General features: G+C 52.2%; 1 pseudogene; it reads right to left on the bottom strand.

Annotated features, from left to right (window-relative positions):
• Positions 1-495: 495 nt before the first annotated feature.
• Positions 496-18279, bottom strand: LOC133628642 (angiotensin-converting enzyme-like; annotated as a pseudogene).
• Positions 18280-18414: the final 135 nt, after the last annotated feature.

Below are 18414 nucleotides of genomic sequence, written 5' to 3'. Positions count from 1 at the left end.
TCCCATTTTGATCCATCCCAGCTCACCTGGCAAGAAGGAGCCGAGCTGCTGCATTGAGGGTGACAAGACATGGCTTTATTTCTCATCCATGCAAGCAACCAACCTGGCAGGAGGCAAACCAAGGGTGGGAACGTGCTCCATCCCCTCTCCAAATTGCCCCTTTGTCACTCCAAGTCTCTGTGGCTTTATCCAAGGGTCAGAGATGGCTGGTGGGTGCCTGGGCTGGACCGGGGCAGCTCGTGACGGCTCCATGCCTGCCGGTGCCTGACTTTCTCTTTCCCCTGATGCAGACCTTGACAAATAAATAGCTCTTTTCTTGCTTTGCCTCTTGCATAGTGGAAGAAAAAAAAATGTCTGACCTGATTGGAGAGAAGAGTCCTAGGTTGTGGAAAACTCATGGCTTCGTTGACAAGCATGGCCATGGCATAGCTGCCAAGCTTGGCCAAATGCCCATGCTTGCACCCCATCTGTGCTGCTCCCCTGCTGATGGTTGCCTTATTTCAGTTCCATTTCTGAGTTGGATTTGAAGGCCTTTCTCCTGGATGTGAGGAACTTGACGCCAAAGATGATGGTGGTGAGCAGGAAGACCAGTGTCAAGGCGAGCAGGACCCAACCTCCTGCTGTGGCTTGGCTGTTGCTCAGGGACATGCCCAAGAAATTGGATTTGCTGGGGTTGGCTTGAGCTGTAGTGGCTGGAAAATGAAATTAAGGATATAGTTGGTGCTGCTGGCTGTAGGCTGGGGGGTGTTTGGTCACTAACTCTCCCTTTCTGGTCCCTTGGATGCCCTGTCTCCTTTAGACTCAGCTCCATTGTAGATCAAGGAGAAGCATCCAAACACCCTGTGGTTTTTGGGGTGGCCAAAGGACACCAAGACATCTCTTCCACATGCCCCATCCTGGCCCTACATACCTGTGTAAGGAGTCCAACTGTACTCAGGCCAGCCCCATTCTTCTCATTCTCATTCACCAGCCACGTTGTGAGTGGTTCAAAGTAGCTCATCAGGGCATCAGCTGACATGTTGGGCTGCCCTGTGATGAGCTCCATAGCTTCTGGCCATGGCTTACTGAAACACAGCTTCAGAGCATCCCTGTGACAGGAGAAATCAGCTCATGTGTATTCCCCATCACCCTCTTGGTCATCACAGGCCCTTCCCTTTTCCACAGGACCTGGTTGGGATCAGCAACCCTGGGCTAGAGTCTGTGACTCCAGCACCTCAGGGCTATTAGCTCAGAGAACAGGGAAGGAGGTTGTGCTTAGGTGGGGGGGAGAGGAGAGGTTTACATGGATCAAAACCCTCCAGTGAAACTTCCCGGGTGAAAGGGTTAATTTTACAGGTGCTTTCCTTGAAGCAAGGGGGATGTTTTCCCTAAGGAACCCGAGGCTGAGGAGGAGGAGGAGGGAGGGAGCATTTCACCTGCCAGGGTCCCAGCTACCATCTAGTGGCTGCTTTCGCAATCGCAGCCCCAGCACCAAGCCCAGGATCCCTCCCCACTGCCTGGCATACCTCAGAGCATCCCCATGCTGGGACAGGGAAGGGGATGGATGCCCAGGGGCTGCATTGCCTCCTGTCTTGCTGAGCTGGCTTTAAGGTGTTTGGGGACATAAATGGCTTGGCTCTGCCCTGCCCACACACCCCAAAATCTTGCCAGCTTCCTTGGACTGGTAGATGTCACATTTGTGTAGGGGCCCCGTGTGCCCAGCTGCTGCACAAAGAGCCTGGTGGAACTGGAACTGGATCACAAAGCTGACAAAGTACCTGAGGGATGGTAGAAAAGGATGAGGACATGGGAATGGACTCTACTGGAGAGGTGAAGTTGTGGCAAGTGAGGTTGTTGCACCCTTCTCATTCCTGCTTGCACCCTCCAGTGTGGAGGAGCATCACTAGCTTTGGTTCTATACCTGCACCAACCCAGTCCAAGCTGCTGCTGCCATTTCTCCTCATCTCAGCCACAATTGCATGGGTGGATGAGCCCATCTTCCTCAGATACACAGAAACATCCCCAAACCCAGCCTTCTTCTCTGTCAGGCTCCCCAGAGCTGCTCAGCCACCCTCAGGATGGTACCACCGAGTATCCCACCAGCCATGAAACAAGGTACCACCACTGGTATCTGAACTGCACCCGCGTCCCTCCTGCCCAAGCCCTCCTTGCTCACCTGATGTAGGGCACATTGGCAGGGATGTGAAATTTTGCCCCAGGGTCAAAATCATCTTCAGACCTTGATACCGGTGGGCACAAGCCCTGGTACTTCATCCTGGGTCAGAGAGGGAGAGTTAGCCCAGTGTGAGAAGGAGAAAGTGGGGTGTAAGGATGGTTCCCATCGTGTCCCATTGCAGCCAACTCGACTGGCAGGGAGGAAACACCCAGAGGGATGATGCCTCTGGGTGTTTGGTGTCTGAAGGCTCTGGCACCAAAGAGGGATCTCAATTGAAGCACACCTGAGGTTCCACCACTGCTGGTTGTACTCATCCTCCTTGATCCTCCCATCAAACACCTTCCAGCGCCATCAGGTACCCGAAGGGGAGGAAGGCAATTTTGTCCAGGGCAATGCTCATCAGGTAGTTAATGTCACTTTCTGCTCAGGGTAGGAAGATGTGAGGCAGTGCTCTACCCACCATTCTGCCCCAGGAGCAGGGTGTCCTCACCAAGTCCTGTCCCCTCCATGCCATTGTGCATGTCACTTCCCCACTGTCCAGCTGCAGCTGCCCTCATCAGCCCCCTCCCTTTACTGTATGATGCTCCCCTACCAGCTCACCTTTGTTGTCTGTGACCTGATCCAGCAGATTGATGCTGTGCGGATGTTTGGGGGTGGAGACAGACAAAGCCATGACATCCCCAACAGCCTCATGGAAGCCAGGGTTGGCCCCATCATGGAAGGAGACAGGCTGGTCCATGTACTGCAGGAAGTATTGCACGTGACCCATCTCATGGTGCACTGTGATCAGGTCATCCATGTTCACCATGGTGCACTGCTTGATCCTGGACCAGGGAAGAAGGGCAGTGCTGGGGTGAAAAGTCTTCAGAAGATATCACAACCCTTTGAGCTATTGTTTTCCCTTTGGCCTCTCTTTCCATGTGTTCCCATCCTGATGCCAAGCCAAGCTGGTCCTACTCCATGGTGTTGGTATCTCTGACCTTGCCTATTCCCTGTCCTTGTTTGTCAGCTTTTCCATTCTCCAGGGCAGGCGCTAATTGCTTCCATCCCACCACAGGGATTCCTGCCATCTTGAGTACCAGTGGCAATGCCATAGCCATAGGGCAAGAGACACTGTGGTGGCATCAGACACTATCTGATGTGGCCACCACTTGCTTCCCACGGGCACCTGAAATCCTTGCGGTTGTAGAAGTCCCAGGCAGAGGCATGACACATCATCTCCCTCCCATCTGTAGGCTTCTCCATCATGGACTTGTCCCAGAACTCCTGAGGCATGGGGATAAGGCCCAGGGAGGTGAAGAAACGGTCTGACTCTTCAAACATCATCCTGGGTGTCCAACCCTGAGGAGAGAGCAGGCAGAGAATCATAGGATCACAGGATGGTGGGGGTTGGAAGGGATTTCTAGTGCTCCTCCAACCCAACCCCCTGCTAAAGCAGGTTCCCCTCAATCAGGGGGCACAGGAAGCAGGTGGGTTGGGGAACCTCCTGAGAAGGAGCCTCCACACCCTCCCTGAGCAGCCTGGGCCAGGGCTCCCTCAGCTCAGCACCAAAGGAGTTTCTCCTCATGTTCCAGTGGAACTGTTTGTGTTCCAGCTTCTGTCCATCACCCCTTGTCCTGTCACTGGCCATCACAGAAAGAAGTGTCACCCCATCCTCCTGACACCCACCCTTTAGGTACTTATGTTGACGAGGTCCCCTCTCAGCCTTCCCTTCTCCAGGCTGAACAGCCCCAGGTCCCTCAGCCTTTCCTCCTCAGAAAGCTCTCATGAGCTAGAATCAGACACCACCAAGATCTTCAGGGCTCTGTGGCAACCTCTCTTAAACCTGATGGTACCTAAAGGAACTACAGTGTCTTTCTCAACTCCATTGCAGCTTTCAAACCTGTGATTTGTAACAGAGGGGGAGGAAATTTGGCACCTCCTGATGACTCGTCCAAAGGGATCAACCACCGCTCATCTGTGTCTGTTCTACAAAGATGTACAGCCTTGTTCCTCTGGGCAGGGGAGATCTTTCAGGGGCAGTTAGAACTTGGCATGTCCAAGTGGGGAGAGAATATGGATGAAGCCTGGAGGCTTCTGGCAGCACCAGAGCATTTGGTTCTGGGTCCCAAGGGGTTTAACCCAGAGCAGCCTGGAAAAGCACTGACCTGGTTTTTCATGGCTGGGGTAGCATCCACCTTGGTGGCCTCTGGGAAAGGCATCACCAGGTCGAAAATGTTGGATCATGACTCGGCCCACATGTTGCCTGGGAAGCACAGGAGGGAAATACATGGCAGGAGGGAGACAAAGAGAGAAGAGCAAAGGAAACCAGTTATTCCTGACCCCTACATGGGTGGATGTCCCTGCCTGGTCCTTGTCCATGCAAGAGAGACCAAAACTGAGTGTGTTGCCCTTCCCTGAGGCAGCTTGGCTTTTGCAAACCCACCTCATGAGCCTTTGTCCCTTCAGCCAGAGCTGAACAGGGCCCAGCCTCAACTCTTGGCATGACTCAGAGCAAGCTGTGCCTGGTGGGAGATGCTGCTGGAGCTGAGCTCTTACCAAGCAGATGGGCAGGGACCCTTCAGGTTGATGTGCTCTGCACCATACTTTTTGTAGAGGGCCTGGCGTATGTAGGCGTGAAGGTTGAGGTACAGGGGCTGCAGCTGCTGGTACAGCTTCTCCAGATCTTCCTCAAAGGTGGATGTCTCATACAGGGATCTCCAGTAGGCCCCATTGTCTGCATAGCCTGTGGTAGGGCAAGAGCAGAAGGTGTCAGACACAGCTCTTCTGGCTGAGCAGCAAAACAGCCACCTCAGGACCCTCCATGTCTATGAGTGAATCTCATGGGATCGCCACACCCTCAAGATTTGGACCTTCAGGTGGACAATCAGCCCAATCCTCTGCTCACGGGTGGTTAAGGCTATGCTGCGTCTCTAAGGGAGCAGGGCACTGACCATTGAGCACAGCTGCCTTGTTGCTCAGTTCCACATATCTCTTGTAGTTGTTCTTGATGTTCTTCCCAGAAGCATCTCGCCAACCCTTCCAGGCAAAGAGGAGCTCATCATAGTCCCTTGAGGTGGCCATGATGTCTGTGAGGTCTGAAGAGAGAGCAATGAAGTCAAAGGGATGCTGTTAGGGTGTTAGACCCAATGTGTTACTTGGAGGTCATCACAGAGAAGGGAGGAAGGGCCCCTTCATGACCTTCCTCCATGCCTCTGTTAAAAAACAAAGCCTCTCCTTTCTGGGCCTGTTGGAGATGACTCACTGGACACCCTGCCAGATCTTACCAGGATCCAGTGGGTGACAGGTTCCATTCTCTCTGCAGACCTTGGCTACACTGTATGTGGTCTCCATATCTGAGAGGAGGGTGTTATACTGCAAAGAGAATTAGATGATGTGAGCTGGTTGTCCTTGCTCTTGCTCTTGGAGAACATCACAGCACCAGTCTTCCTCTGATCCTTTCCAAGGCCAAGGGCGATCCCAAATGGAGGCAAAGTGGAGTCAATACAAGAGGGACCAACATGCCACTTGTCACCCAAGCAGCCTGGGACAGGCAACCTTTGAGAAACACTGGAGACAAGGATCTTGGCTTTGTGCAGAAGGTACCAAACTATCCCTTTGTTCAAGGGCTGGGGGGTGGCACTTCCTAAAAGTTGAGAGAAGCCAATAACCCACCCCAGGGTAATGCCAAGGGACTCCCCATGCTGCCCTGTCCCCTGGCAGCTGTCCTGGTTTAGCAAGGAGCAGCTTTTGCTTGGTAACAGGGGGAGCAGGTTGCAGTGAAGACCCGGTAAAGAGTTTTTGGACTCTCCCCCAGCTCCTGGGTTCACACCCACCTCCGGCCCGGCTGGGCCAATCTGGCGCCTCTGCCATCACTATTTAGGGGACGGGAATTTGAAGTGCTGGCAGGAGGTGTAAGAGTGATACAAGATGAAGGCGACCACGCGGACCCTACAGTCAGAGAAAGAGGAAGGAAGGAGAAGCAATAGACCAGAGACCCCTCTGCAAGCCGTGGCGAGAATGCAGCTGTGCCCCTGCAACCCATGCAGGGCCATGGCAGGACCGAGAGTTACCAGCAGCTCCGTGTGAGTGAGCCCGAACGGGCGAGGGACTGTGTGGGGAGACGGCCATGGCGCAGGCCGTGTTGGAGAGCCTGCACGTCACAGAGCAGCCCCACACGAGAGGCAGAGAGGAGCTGCAGCCTTTGGAATGGGTGCGCGTCGGAGCAGCCCGTGCAGGGCTGCCATGCGTGTGAGTTACCCCACGGACTTGCAGGGAGGACTGGTGAGGAGCCCACCTGTCCCGAGGAGGGACAAACGGCAGAAGCTATCGGGAATAGACTGTCTGAAACCCCCACTCCCTGTGCCCCTGAGCTGTTCAGGGGGGAAGGAGGTAAAAACACCAGGATCAGGGCTCTGAGCCCGGGAAGAGGGGAGGAGTGGGGAGAAGGTGGTCTTAAAGGGCTGGTCGGACTCTTCATTGTTGTACCACTCTGTGTCGTTTTATTTTGGTTATATTTTGGGTTTTAAGGTTATGTTTGAGTTGGTGTTGCATTAAATTATTTTCTGTTTTCTTCCCCAAGCCGAGTAGCCTGGTCTGTTTTGTCCTGAACCTTAAGCGGCAATTAAGCTCTCCCTGCCCTTTGGCAATTCTCAGCCTCTTCCATACTTGAGGCTAATCGTGGTCTTTTGTTCCCTGATGGGTCTAAACCACTACAGAAGTTCCCCTCTTGCAGCTCACTCTCAGGCAGGGCTGCCCTCTCAATGACACTCAGCTTCTTGAGGATGCACGTGACACTTTGGTCCTGGAAGTCAGAGGTGTCAAACTGCCTGGCCTTTGTGCCATACTCAAGAGTGTGCTTGGACATGGCCAAGTTCTTCTCCAGCTGCAAGGGGCAGGAGAGGATAGAAGAGGAGTTACTTCAACTAGAAACACCACCGTGACATGTCATGACTGACAACTTCCCCATGGGCTGCCTTTTTGGGTACCTCATGACCAAGGTTTTCATGGAACAAGACACCTCCATTACCCCTTGGCAGGGGGTTTTCAGGGCTCATCTGAAATGTTTCCTGAGTCCCAGCTGCCTGCCTTGGCTGTTGCCTGTCCCTGCATAGCCTCAGGGTCATTCCCATACCACGATGTCCTCCCAGGTCCATTGAACGGACCAACCTGAGTAGGATCAGCTAAGAAATGAGAGCAGAGAGACAGTGCTGGGGTGAGGATTGGTCAAGGGATGGGATGACAGGACAAGTTCCATGCCTGTCCTGCTTGAGGGTTAGTGATGTCCCTTGGGAGACCTCTCCCTGCCCCTCCTCGGACCCAGAATGGCACTGGAGCCTTACCAATGCCTTCAGGGTAGCCCTTGGGAATGGGAGGACGTCAGTCAAACTCAGGTCAGCCCAGCATCTCATTGGTCTTGTTGTTCTGCTCCTCAAGCCACTTGGAGACAGGGCTGAAGTACTCCAGGAGGGTTCCAGCATCCATCTTATCTGTGCCAGTGAGGTTGAACAGGATTTCCTGCCATGACTTTGAAGAGTCAGCTTTCAACACTTCCCTGCAGAAGAGCAGGACAGCAAGAGCCAACATGAGGCCAGGGGATCCCTGTGATGGTATCTCAGCATCTCAAGGGTTGGAGATGCTGTTTCTGAGTAAGGCATGAACCTGGGAACTGCCTCTGAGGCCCCCATCTCTCCTGAAAATGGGAACTGAGGACTCCTCATCACATACTCACACATTTATTAATCCTCTTGTCTGAGGACAACAGCAGTACTCTGGTGAGGATCACTCACCCCACCTCAGTGTTTCCATCTATTTTCATCCATGAAATTATTCACAGAATCACAGAATGGTGGGGGTTGGAAGGGACCTTTAGAGCTCATCCAGTCCAACCCCCCTGCAGAAGCAGCTCCCACCTAGATCAGGTCACTATTTCTCCATCTCCATAGCCTCTTTTTTTCTTTCTTTTTCTTTCTTTCTCTTTCTTCCTTCCTTTCTTTCTTTTTTCTTTTCCCTTTTTCTTTTCCTTTCCCCCTTTTTCTTTTTCCATTTTCTTTCTTTTCCCCTTTTATTTTCCATTTCTCTTTTCCCCTTTTTCTTTTCCTTTTCCACTTTTCCTTTTTCCTTTTTTTCCTTTTTCTTTTCCCCTTTTCCTTTTCTTTTCCCTTTCTCTTTCTTTCCCCCTTTTTCTTTTCCCTTCCCTTCCCTTCCCTTCCCTTCCCTTCCCTTCCCTTCCCTTCCCTTCCCTTCCCTATCAGCTTCCACACACACATCTGCCCACGGTGATGGTCCCAACCCTCCTCTTGTCCTCACCTGAGTTTGTCTCCAGCCTCCTTGGACATGTAGATGTCACAGGTGTGCAGGGAACCATTGTGGTTGGCTGCCTGGCACAGTGCTTTGTGAAACTGGAACTGGAGGATGAAGCTCACAAAGTACCTGCCAAGCAAGCCCATGAAGATCAGCACTGGGGACAAAGAGAAGGGGAGAAGTCCCAGGACATGGGGGAAGGCACTTGGCCACACATCAGCTCCCCACCATTTGTGGTTCCAAGTATTGGATGGTCTCTGTGTCTTGAGCAGGAGCAAAGCATCCCAGGCTCTGCCCACAGAGCTGAGCCCCTGCTCCCCCCAACTCCCCAAGCCTTCATCCCCTTGCCATCACTTCCTCTACCTGATGTAAGGGGTGTTCCCAGGGATGTGGTACTTTGCTTCGGGGTCAAAATTGCTGTCATTCCTTGAAACTGGAGCACAGATACCCTGGTATTTGGTTCTGTACACAACAGAGAACAAGAGCATGAGCATGGAAACAATGGGGCAGAAGAATCAAGTCAGGGAATGGGAAGGGAAGGCACTGATGAAGAAATCTGCACAATTAGAGTATGCTTCCATGTATTCCCATCCATCCATCCCACCCACCCATCCATTCATTGTTCCCCAGACATCTCCATGGCTAGTGTAGTGGGTCTGGGATGGTAGTGATTTTCCACAGCAGCTCCTGCAGTGCTGTGCTTACTGTTGATATCAATATTATGACTACCGCTTGCACAGCATCAGGGCTGTCCCTCCAGCATTCCTTCCCCCACCTTCACCAATAGCTGTGGGTGGGCATGATCTTGGGAGGGACTGTGGCCAGGACAGCTGACCCAGGCTGACCAAGGAGATATTCCATACCATATGATGTCAGCTCAGTAATATAAACTGGGGGAAAGGAGCAGGAAGGGGAGGCGAGATTCATTTCTGGCCTTCCAAAGCAACCGCTACGCGTACTGAAGCCCTGCTTCTCGGGAGCTGGCCGGACATCGCTGCTGATGGGAAGTAGAGAGGAACAGCTTTATCTGCTTTTGCTTTGCTTCCCGCGCGGGCGGCTTTGCTGCTTCTTTATTAAACTGCTTTTATCTCAAGCCACGAGACTCCCATCTTATTTTCTCCCCTTCCCTGGCTTGCTGAGGAGGTGGGGGATAGAGCGGTGTGGTGGGCACCTGGCATCCAGTCAGGCTCCAACTACCACAGCCCTTTTGGCACCCAAAAGGTGCCAAAATCTTGGGGTGAGATAATAGTAGTTTTACATTAACTGCATTGCAATTACAGTAAGCCAATGAGTGCAAAGTTCCCGTGCTGGTCACGGAGCCTTGCTGTTATGCAGCTTATCTTACACTTTGCAATGTTTGGGAACACGATGCTACTAACATTGACTCTGTGCTGTGCTCTAACCTTGATAGCTTTGCTAAGTTGGCTGTATGATTTTGTGAAAAGGATGAAAGGGCCTGGGAACATGATGGCCCAAATAATAATAGCAAGTGTCATTCTGTTACTGATGGATTTACTGTGCTGTGGGAGCTATCTTGTGGAGGTCATGGGGCAAAGCACCTCTTTCCCCTCAGCTTGGACTGATGTAGACAATTTTGTTACACAGACTTCCCAGGTCCTTAGTCACCCTTATATGAGAGTTTTAATTTTACTAATTAAGATGGCTGGTATATTACATATTTTGTGGAATCTGGACTCATCTGGGTATCAGAGAGGACAAATTTGGGATGGAAACATGTTAAAATGCCCCCTGAAGCGGCCAGTCCCTGGGTGGCAGGGTGTGTGGATGAATTTGGGCAAATTCCTAGGACAGTTATCACCTCCTGTAACCTGGGATTTTACACCTGAACAGATAAAAAACCCTGCTTTACTGGCACGCCACCTGATAGAAGGGTGTCTTACCTATCCTAATGAGGCCCATCAGGTTCAGGCACTATACTGGGGCCTAGCCTCTGCCCACCGAGCTGCATTCCAGTCCTCTCAGAGAACTATGATTGAAGTGGAAACTCAAACTGTATCTGAGACCACCATGGTTGAGTCAGGGAACCAAACAACAACCACAGTGGTTGCCCCAGTAGTGAAAAAGAAGCAGTGGATAAGGAGGTCAAGTCCATATCATCGATTAGTAAGGGCAGAAGAGGAGGAAGAGGAAAGGTTAGAAGAAGAAGCTGGTCCTTCGGTAAGGAGATCAGGAGAAGGAGTGAAAGAAATCGAAAAGGAAATGGAAACTACTCGGTCCCTCACCTCGACAGAACTTCGAGATATGCGAAAAGATTCCCGTCGACAGCCAGGTGAGCGGATTGGTGCCTGGCTGCTCCGATGTTGGGATAACGGGGCTGACAGTCAGCAATTGGAAGGTAGAGAAGCCCAACAGCTGGGATCTCTTGCTAGGGACCGGGGAATTGATAGAGGCATTGGAAAGAAGGCCTCAATTTGTAGTCTCTGGAAACGGCTCCTCTCAAGTGTAAGGGCAAGATACCCAATGCATTTTTCTCAATTCCGTTGGCAGCAGAGTGCAGGCCACAATTTGCCTTCACATGGAGAGGTGTCCAATATACCTGGAATCGATTGTCCCAGGGGTGGAAACATAGTCCTACTATTTGTCATGGTCTAATCCAAACTGTGCTGGAAACAGGTGATGCCCCTGAACATTTACAGTACATTGATGACATAATTGTATGGGGCAACAAGGCAGAAGAAGTGTTTGAGAAAGGGAAAAGAATAATTCAGATTCTCCTAAAAGCTGGTTTTGCTGTAAAAAGAAACAAAGTAAAGGGACCTGCACAAGAGATACAGTTTTTGGGCATAAAATGGCAAGATGGGCGTCAGCATGTGCCTATGGATGTTGTGAACAAAATAGCAATTATGTCTCAACTGACTAATAAGAAAGAAACACAAGCTTTCCTGGGCCTTGTGGGATTCTGGAGGATGCATATCCCAGGTTATAGTCAGCTTGTGAGCCCTCTCTTTAGAGTAACCAGAAAAAAGAACTGTTTTGAGTGGGGCCTTGAGCAACAACAAGCTTTTCAACAAATTAAACAGGAAATAGCTCGTGCAGTCGCCCTTGGGCCCATCTGTACAGGATCAGATGTGCAGAATATCCTCTACACTGCCGCTGGAGAGCATGGTCTCACCTGGAGCCTCTGGCAGAAAACATCTGGAGAAACCCGAGGTCGACCATTAGGGTTTTGGAGCCGAGGATATCGAGGATCGGAAGCCCACTACACCCCAACTGAAAAGGAAATACTAGCAGCATATGAGGGACTTCGAGCTGCTTCAGAAGTCATTGACACAGAAGCTCATCTCCTCTTGGCACCACGTCTGCCTGTGTTACACTGGATGTTCAAAGGGAAAACCCCTTCTATACATCATGTAACCAGCGCTACATGGAGTAAGTGGATGGTGGTGATTACACAACGATCTCGGCTGGGGAAATCTAATCGCCCAGGAATCCTGGAAGAAATCATGGACTGGCCAGAAGGCAAAGATTTTGGAGCATTGCCTGAGGAAGTAGCTCGTGCCCAAGAGGCACCACCATATAATGAACTATCAGAAGATGAGAGGCATTATGCTTTGTTTACTGATGGATCCTGCCGCGTGGTAGGACACCATCGTAAGTGGAAAGCTGCTGTGTGGAGTCCCACACGAGTTGTTGAGGCCACTGAAGGAGAAGGTGAGTCCAGTCAGTTTGCTGAAGTGAAAGCCATCCAACTAGCTCTAAAGATTGCAGAACGAGAGAAGTGGCCAGTACTCTATCTTTACACTGACTCCTGGATGGTGGCTAATGCTCTATGGGGATGGCTACAGCAATGGAAGAAGACCAACTGGCAGCGCAAGGGTAAACCCATCTGGGCTGCTGCATTACGGCAAGACATTGCTGCTCGGGTGGAAAACATGACTCAAAGTACATCATGTAGATGCTCACGTGCCAAAAAGCCGTGCCAATGAAGAACAGTGGAACAACCAATAGGTAGATAAAGCTGCCAAAATTGAAGTAGCTCAGGTAGACCTAGACTGGGAGTGTAAAGGTGAGCTATTTATAGCTCGATGGGCCCATGAAACATCAGGACATCTGGGAAGAGATGCAACATATAGATGGGCTCGTGATCGAGGGGTGGACTTGACCATGGAAGCCATCACACAGGTCACCCATGAATGTGAAACGTGTGCTGCAATCAAGCGAGCCACACGAATCAAGTCTCCCTGGAACAGAGGCCGATGGCTGGGTTTTCAATATGGTGAGGCCTGGCAAATTGACTATGTTGGACCGCTACCACGAACACATCAAGGCAAGTGTTACATACTCACCATGGTGGAAGCAACTACGGGTTGGTTGGAAACATACTCTGTAAACCATGCCACTGCCCGAAATACTGTCTTGGGTCTTGAAAGGCAAGTTTTGTGGCGACACGGCACTCCAGAAAGAATTGAATCAGATAATGGGACTCATTTTCAAAATAATCTCATAAACTCCTGGGCAAAGAAACATGGCATTGAGTGGATATACCACATCCCCTATCACCCACAAGCCTCTGGAAAGATTGAGAGATATAACGGATTACTAAAGACCATGTTGAGAGCACTGGGCAATGGGGCATGGAAGCAGTGGGATAAAAATTTAGCAGAAGCCACTTGGCTGGTCAATAGCAGAGGTTCAACTAACCGTCCTGGTCCTGCCCAAACAAAACCCCTACATACTGTGGGAGGAGATAAGGTCCCTGTAGTGCACCCAGGGAAATGGCTGGGGAAGGCAGTATGGGTTGCACCTCCCATGGGAAAGGGCAAACCCATTCGTGGGATTGTCTTTGCTCAAGGGCCTGGGTGTACTTGGTGGGTGATGAGAAAGGATGGGGAAACTCGATGTGTACCTCAAGGAGACTTAACCTTGGGGGAAAAATAACCTGTTATGTGAGTTATCTGTTGTAGATGAACTTCGCAAGAAAAAATGGACAAGTGGACAAACCAAGCCGGTGCTGGTGCCCAACACTGAACATACTGTTTCCCCTGGCCTGGATATTCATCTTGATGGATGAGACAGAAGTTATGGCCTGCTCCAGTGAACATCTACCGAGGATGAAAGATGTAAGAATGTTGTTTGTTTGTTTGATGCAAGATGCAAGAGGGAATACAAGAATGATGTTTGTCTGTTGAAGAGTGGGGGTACTGGTTAATGAGAGTATATAAGAATGTATATGGATTGTTAAGATGGTTTGTCTGAGCATGACATAAATGGTATGGAATAAGGGGTGGAGACTGTAGTGGGTCTGGGACGGTAGTGATTTTCCACAGCAGCTCCTGCAGTGCTGTGCTTACTGTTGATATCAATATTATGACTACTGCTCACACAGCATCAGGGCTGTCCCTCCAGCATTCCTTCCCCCACCTTCACCAATAGCTGTGGGTGGGCATGATCTTGGGAGGGACTATGGCCAGGACAGCTGACCCAGGCTGACCAAGGAGATATTCCATACCATATGATGTCAGCTCAGTAATATAAACTGGGGGAAAGGAGCAGGAAGGGGAGGCGAGATTCATTTCTGGCCTTCCAAAAGCAACCGCTACGTGTACTGAAGCCCTGCTTCTCGGGAGGTGGCCGGACATCGCTGCTGATGGGAAGTAGAGAGTAACAGCTTTATCTGCTTTTGCTTTGCTTCCCGCGCGCGCGGCTTTGCTGCTTATTTATTAAACTGCTTTTATCTCAACCCACGAGATTCCCATCTTATTTTCTCCCCTTCCCTGGCTTGCTGAGGAGGTGGGGGATAAAGCGGTGTGGTGGGCACCTGGCATCCAGCCAGGCTCAAACTACCACAGTAATACTGTCATGCACAGAAATGGTGTTGCATTTAGGTAAACAAGCCTGAAAGCTCAAGACCATGATGGGGAAGGCTCAGGAGGTCCTGGTGCAGAAGCATGTCACCAAAACACACCATTGCTGAGTTTGTAGGGAGCTGGGTGGCTGCAGCAGGTCTCCTTTTCAAGTGGGCTGCAGCCTCCAGGAGCCCAGGGAGGGGGTCGAGCCAGCTGGCCCTGGGCCATGGACACAGGCTGATCTGTCTCCAGCCCAAGGCTGCTCTGTGTAAGCAGGAAATCTCTGGTTCCCACTGGGTTAGCTCTGAGATGAAGTTAGGGCTGGATAGCAAGGCCAGCAGGCATTCCACATGCCCTGGAAATCTGTCCCCTCTATCACTCTCTCCCCTGTGCAGAGGCCAAAATGCAATGGAGGGGCCAGTAAGAGCGTTGGGAAAGACCCCTTGAAGGGGTTCAGCAGCAGCTTACCTGCTCTCTCTTTTCCAAGGGCAGGCTGGAGGGTCCCAGGTTCTGGATGGAGCTGATGATTTTCTTCAGCTGTGGGTCACTGAAGTTGTTCCAGGTGCTGCCATAGAGGTCTTTGGCTTTTTTTCCCCCATACCTCTGTGAAGGTTTGCTCCTTCAGCGATGCTTTGACCTGCACGGTGAGAGGGGACATGGCAACTCAGGAGCAGCCCTGGGGATGAGACACCACCCTGGGGACACTTTAGGGGTTGAATTCAGAGCCCACAAGGGTTTGTGGGAACCAGAGAGGATGGGACAAATGGTGACAGGCAGGGCTGTCCCCCAACCCATGACATTCATAGGCAGAGACAGCAGCTTGCAGCAGCCTCCCCTTGCCTGTGGTTCTCCCAGCCAGCACTTGCCAAGGTGGCCCTTGAGGGATGTTGTGGAGGTGCCTTTGGGGTGTTATGACCTGGATGAGGTGAAGATGCTGGCACAGGGGTGATCAAATCACATTGCCAGGGTGTCCAGGTGCTCCCAGGCTGGCTCTGGCTTCATTTGATTCCCATTCCAACCTTTGCAGAAGCCCAAAGGGAAACAGCGACACCACAACACTCACTTTTCTCCTTCCTCCACACCTTCACAAGATCTCCACCTTTACTCCTTTGCCTGTCTGCACTGTCACTGCCATCTCTGAGCTTCACCTTGCAGAGGGGCACCCTGTTTGCACCCAGTCCCTAGTTTTAGGTCTGTCCCTGCCGTCTCCCCTTCTGCCAGCCCCAACCTCCCTTCCCAGGGCCGTGGGATGGCTGAGAGATGCCTGCACCATGTGTGTGTGGGGGTTATTTAGGCAGCTGGAGCTGCAGCAGGAGGTTACATCCCAACCCACTGAGTGTCAGCTGGATTTTTGGCAACTGCTGATCTTCTGAGAGTGTCCCAGTCCCAGGCAATGCACAGGATGAAGTGAGAAGGGCCAGGGTGCCTGTTTGCTGTCTGGGTTCTGTCTCAATTTGATTGATGGAGCTCATTAGCTGTTATTTGTAGCATTTTTAGTCTGGCTCCACCAAGCCTGGTTTGTTTGATTTTAATCTTTGCATTCCCTCAGCTGGCAGAGGGGAGGGAAGGGAGTTACAGTCTGATAGGGTTGGAGGCTACCCCAAGGCAGGTACCCACGTGTTCACAGGGGACATGGGAGTGCTAAAAATGCTCAGTGCCCTTGGCTACCCATCACCAGGCACCCACCAACTCCTTCAGCCACCCCAACAGCAACACTCTGGGTACCAACCAACCCTGAGCCAGTGATGCACCAGCCCCACGGATACTCTGAGTTGCAGGCAGATGCTCATGCATCACCCCACTAAACAGGGCATATCCTCACTCCTTCCCAGAGCCTTCTGGGGAGCTGAAAGAAGCAGAGTCCAGCTGTGTTTCATCTTCTCCTTGAGCAGGAACCTGTGTTTGGTCAGGCAAATCATCCCCTAAACTCTCCTGACAGCTCCGTTGGAGCGCGCCGAGGCCGGCGGCACTGCCCCACATCCCCTCGCCCTGGCCCTTTGCCCTCTCAGCTTTGAGCTCTCTCTGTGAGGGGGTGACCCTTTGAGGGGACTTCAGAGACTCCTGAGTGCTCACAGCCCTCAGGTCTCCCTACCAAAGCCCCTGTCCCTCCGTGCTCCTGGTTGCATAGTGAGGATTCAGCAGCATGGGATGTGGCTCAGCGCCCTGGAGCTGCTCTGCCCTGGGCACCTGGAGACATCTTGTAGCCATGAACAGCCCCTGAACCTCAAACAGCATCACCAGCCCCAGCTTGGAGGTACATCTCCCTCTCCTGTCTGTGGTTCTGGTGTCCCTCTGTTCATCCCTGCACAGCCAGGGGCTGCCTTTTGCCTCCTGCCCCCCGTGTCACTTTGTCCCAAGGCCACCTTTCATGGCAGGTCCTCCACCATGGTTCAGCCCCTCTTGGATTACAGACATATCTGGGGTCTGCCTGGCTTAAGGCTTCCCCAGATTACCCCAAATTCAGCCTTTTGGGTCATGCTGGCCAGCTGTTAACCCTTTAGCACTCAGTGTCTCCCCCTGTCACCACACACCCACCTCACTGCTGCCCCATCCCAGGGGCTTGGGTCCCCTTCTCCTCCCAGGCTGGCTTGGCAGCCTCGATATAGCAGAGAGCTCCTGGCATTTATTAACCCAGGAAAGAATGAAAGCTGGCTTGAAAATGTCTCGACATAAAAACTTCACTCCTGGCCCTAACCTTGGACTCAGCATGGCCAGGATGCTCTGCTCTGTCCCAAAGTCCCTGGCTCCACCACAACATCTGCAGCAGACACTGGGCTCCTGCCCAGACATCACATCAGCTTCCCCAAACAAAAGCTGAAGGGGCATTTGGGCACTCTTGGGTGTCCTGCCAAGTTGGCAGGGGCAGGACTTGGTGGTGATCTTGCAATGTGTTGAAGATGTGTTTCCTCCCTGCTGCAGGGTACAATGTGCTCCCATCCCCATGGGCTCTAAAGGGGTTTGGGCTGTGTGGCAGGTCTTGGGGCATAAGGGATGATGTTGGGGGGGGTCCCTAAACACATGGATGGGCTGCACCAAACCTTGTGCTATGTGAGGGAGCAGGTGTATCTCTGAGCTGAATGCAGTGCAGCCCCCCATGCCAGGGCAGCCAGCAGCTCCCTGGGCACAAGCAAGAGCTGGGGAAGCTTCTGCAGACCACTAAGGGACCACGATCCCTCATCCCACACCAGGCAGGGGCTTTGCTGCAGCTCTGGGATGCTCCAACTCCCTGCCCCTGCTGAATCCAGCCTGAACATATGCAAAGCCCTAGCCAAACACACACACACATGCCTGTGGGATGGACACAGCATCACTCCCCCAGCATAACTGAGCTGATGGCAAATTCCTCACAGGCTGGAGTGCTTCCCCAAAGTCAGAGTCAACCCCTTGGGCTGGGGACACAGGATGGACTCAGTCCTGATGCCACCCCACTGCTTGGGCACACTTTGGGCTCTCAATGTCACCCCAAATTTAGGTTGTGCTGTGGCACAGGGCAGGGATGTAGACAGGGACACTTGACACTTAACCTGCTTCTGAGGAGGAGGGAAGTGGAAAGGTGCTGGAAGGAGGGAACCACCTCTAAAAATAACCCAGGCTCTGCTCTGAGACCAGGGCTGAGCCTCTCCAAGGGCAAATTAGGGGCAAAACCCTGACTCCAAGTCCCAGCCTTGCTTTGGCAGCCTGGGCTGTAGAGACAGGAGCTTGGGAGGAGGACAGGGACCCCTCCAAGTATCCCCAGCACACCCCAGCCTTCTGCAGCAGCATCTCCAACCCTTCCCCTCCCCCCCCTTTGTCCCACCACTCACCTGCAGAGCAGCGTTTTCATCCGTCAGGTTGGTGTAATAATCCCAGCTGGCTGACACACTCTCAAAGAGGACGAGCTCAGCTGTGTTGTTGTAAGAGCTGGCAAAGAGAACAGCCCCTTCCTCAGTGGGGCTAGTTTGGGGGGGGGGGTTCAAGGTCAGCCTGAAGAGCAACCACCATGCTCAGCCCCAGCAGCAGCCGCCCCAGCTCCAGGGGCATTGCGACAGGAAGGGTGCAGGGAGAAGGTCGGGAGCCAGTCGGTGCTTGGTGAAAAGGCTTTGCCTCTCCTGCTGCCTGCTTATAAACCATCAGCTTTCACACAAACCCTGCCCACCGAGCCCTGCCTCCCCCAGCAGATAAGCCCAGATC

Source organism: Colius striatus, chromosome W, assembly GCF_028858725.1.
Source record: "Colius striatus isolate bColStr4 chromosome W, bColStr4.1.hap1, whole genome shotgun sequence".
Taxonomy (NCBI): Eukaryota; Metazoa; Chordata; class Aves; order Coliiformes; family Coliidae; genus Colius; species Colius striatus.
The sequence above is the reverse complement of the archived record's forward strand: the minus strand, read 5'-3'. Positions and strand labels throughout refer to the sequence as shown.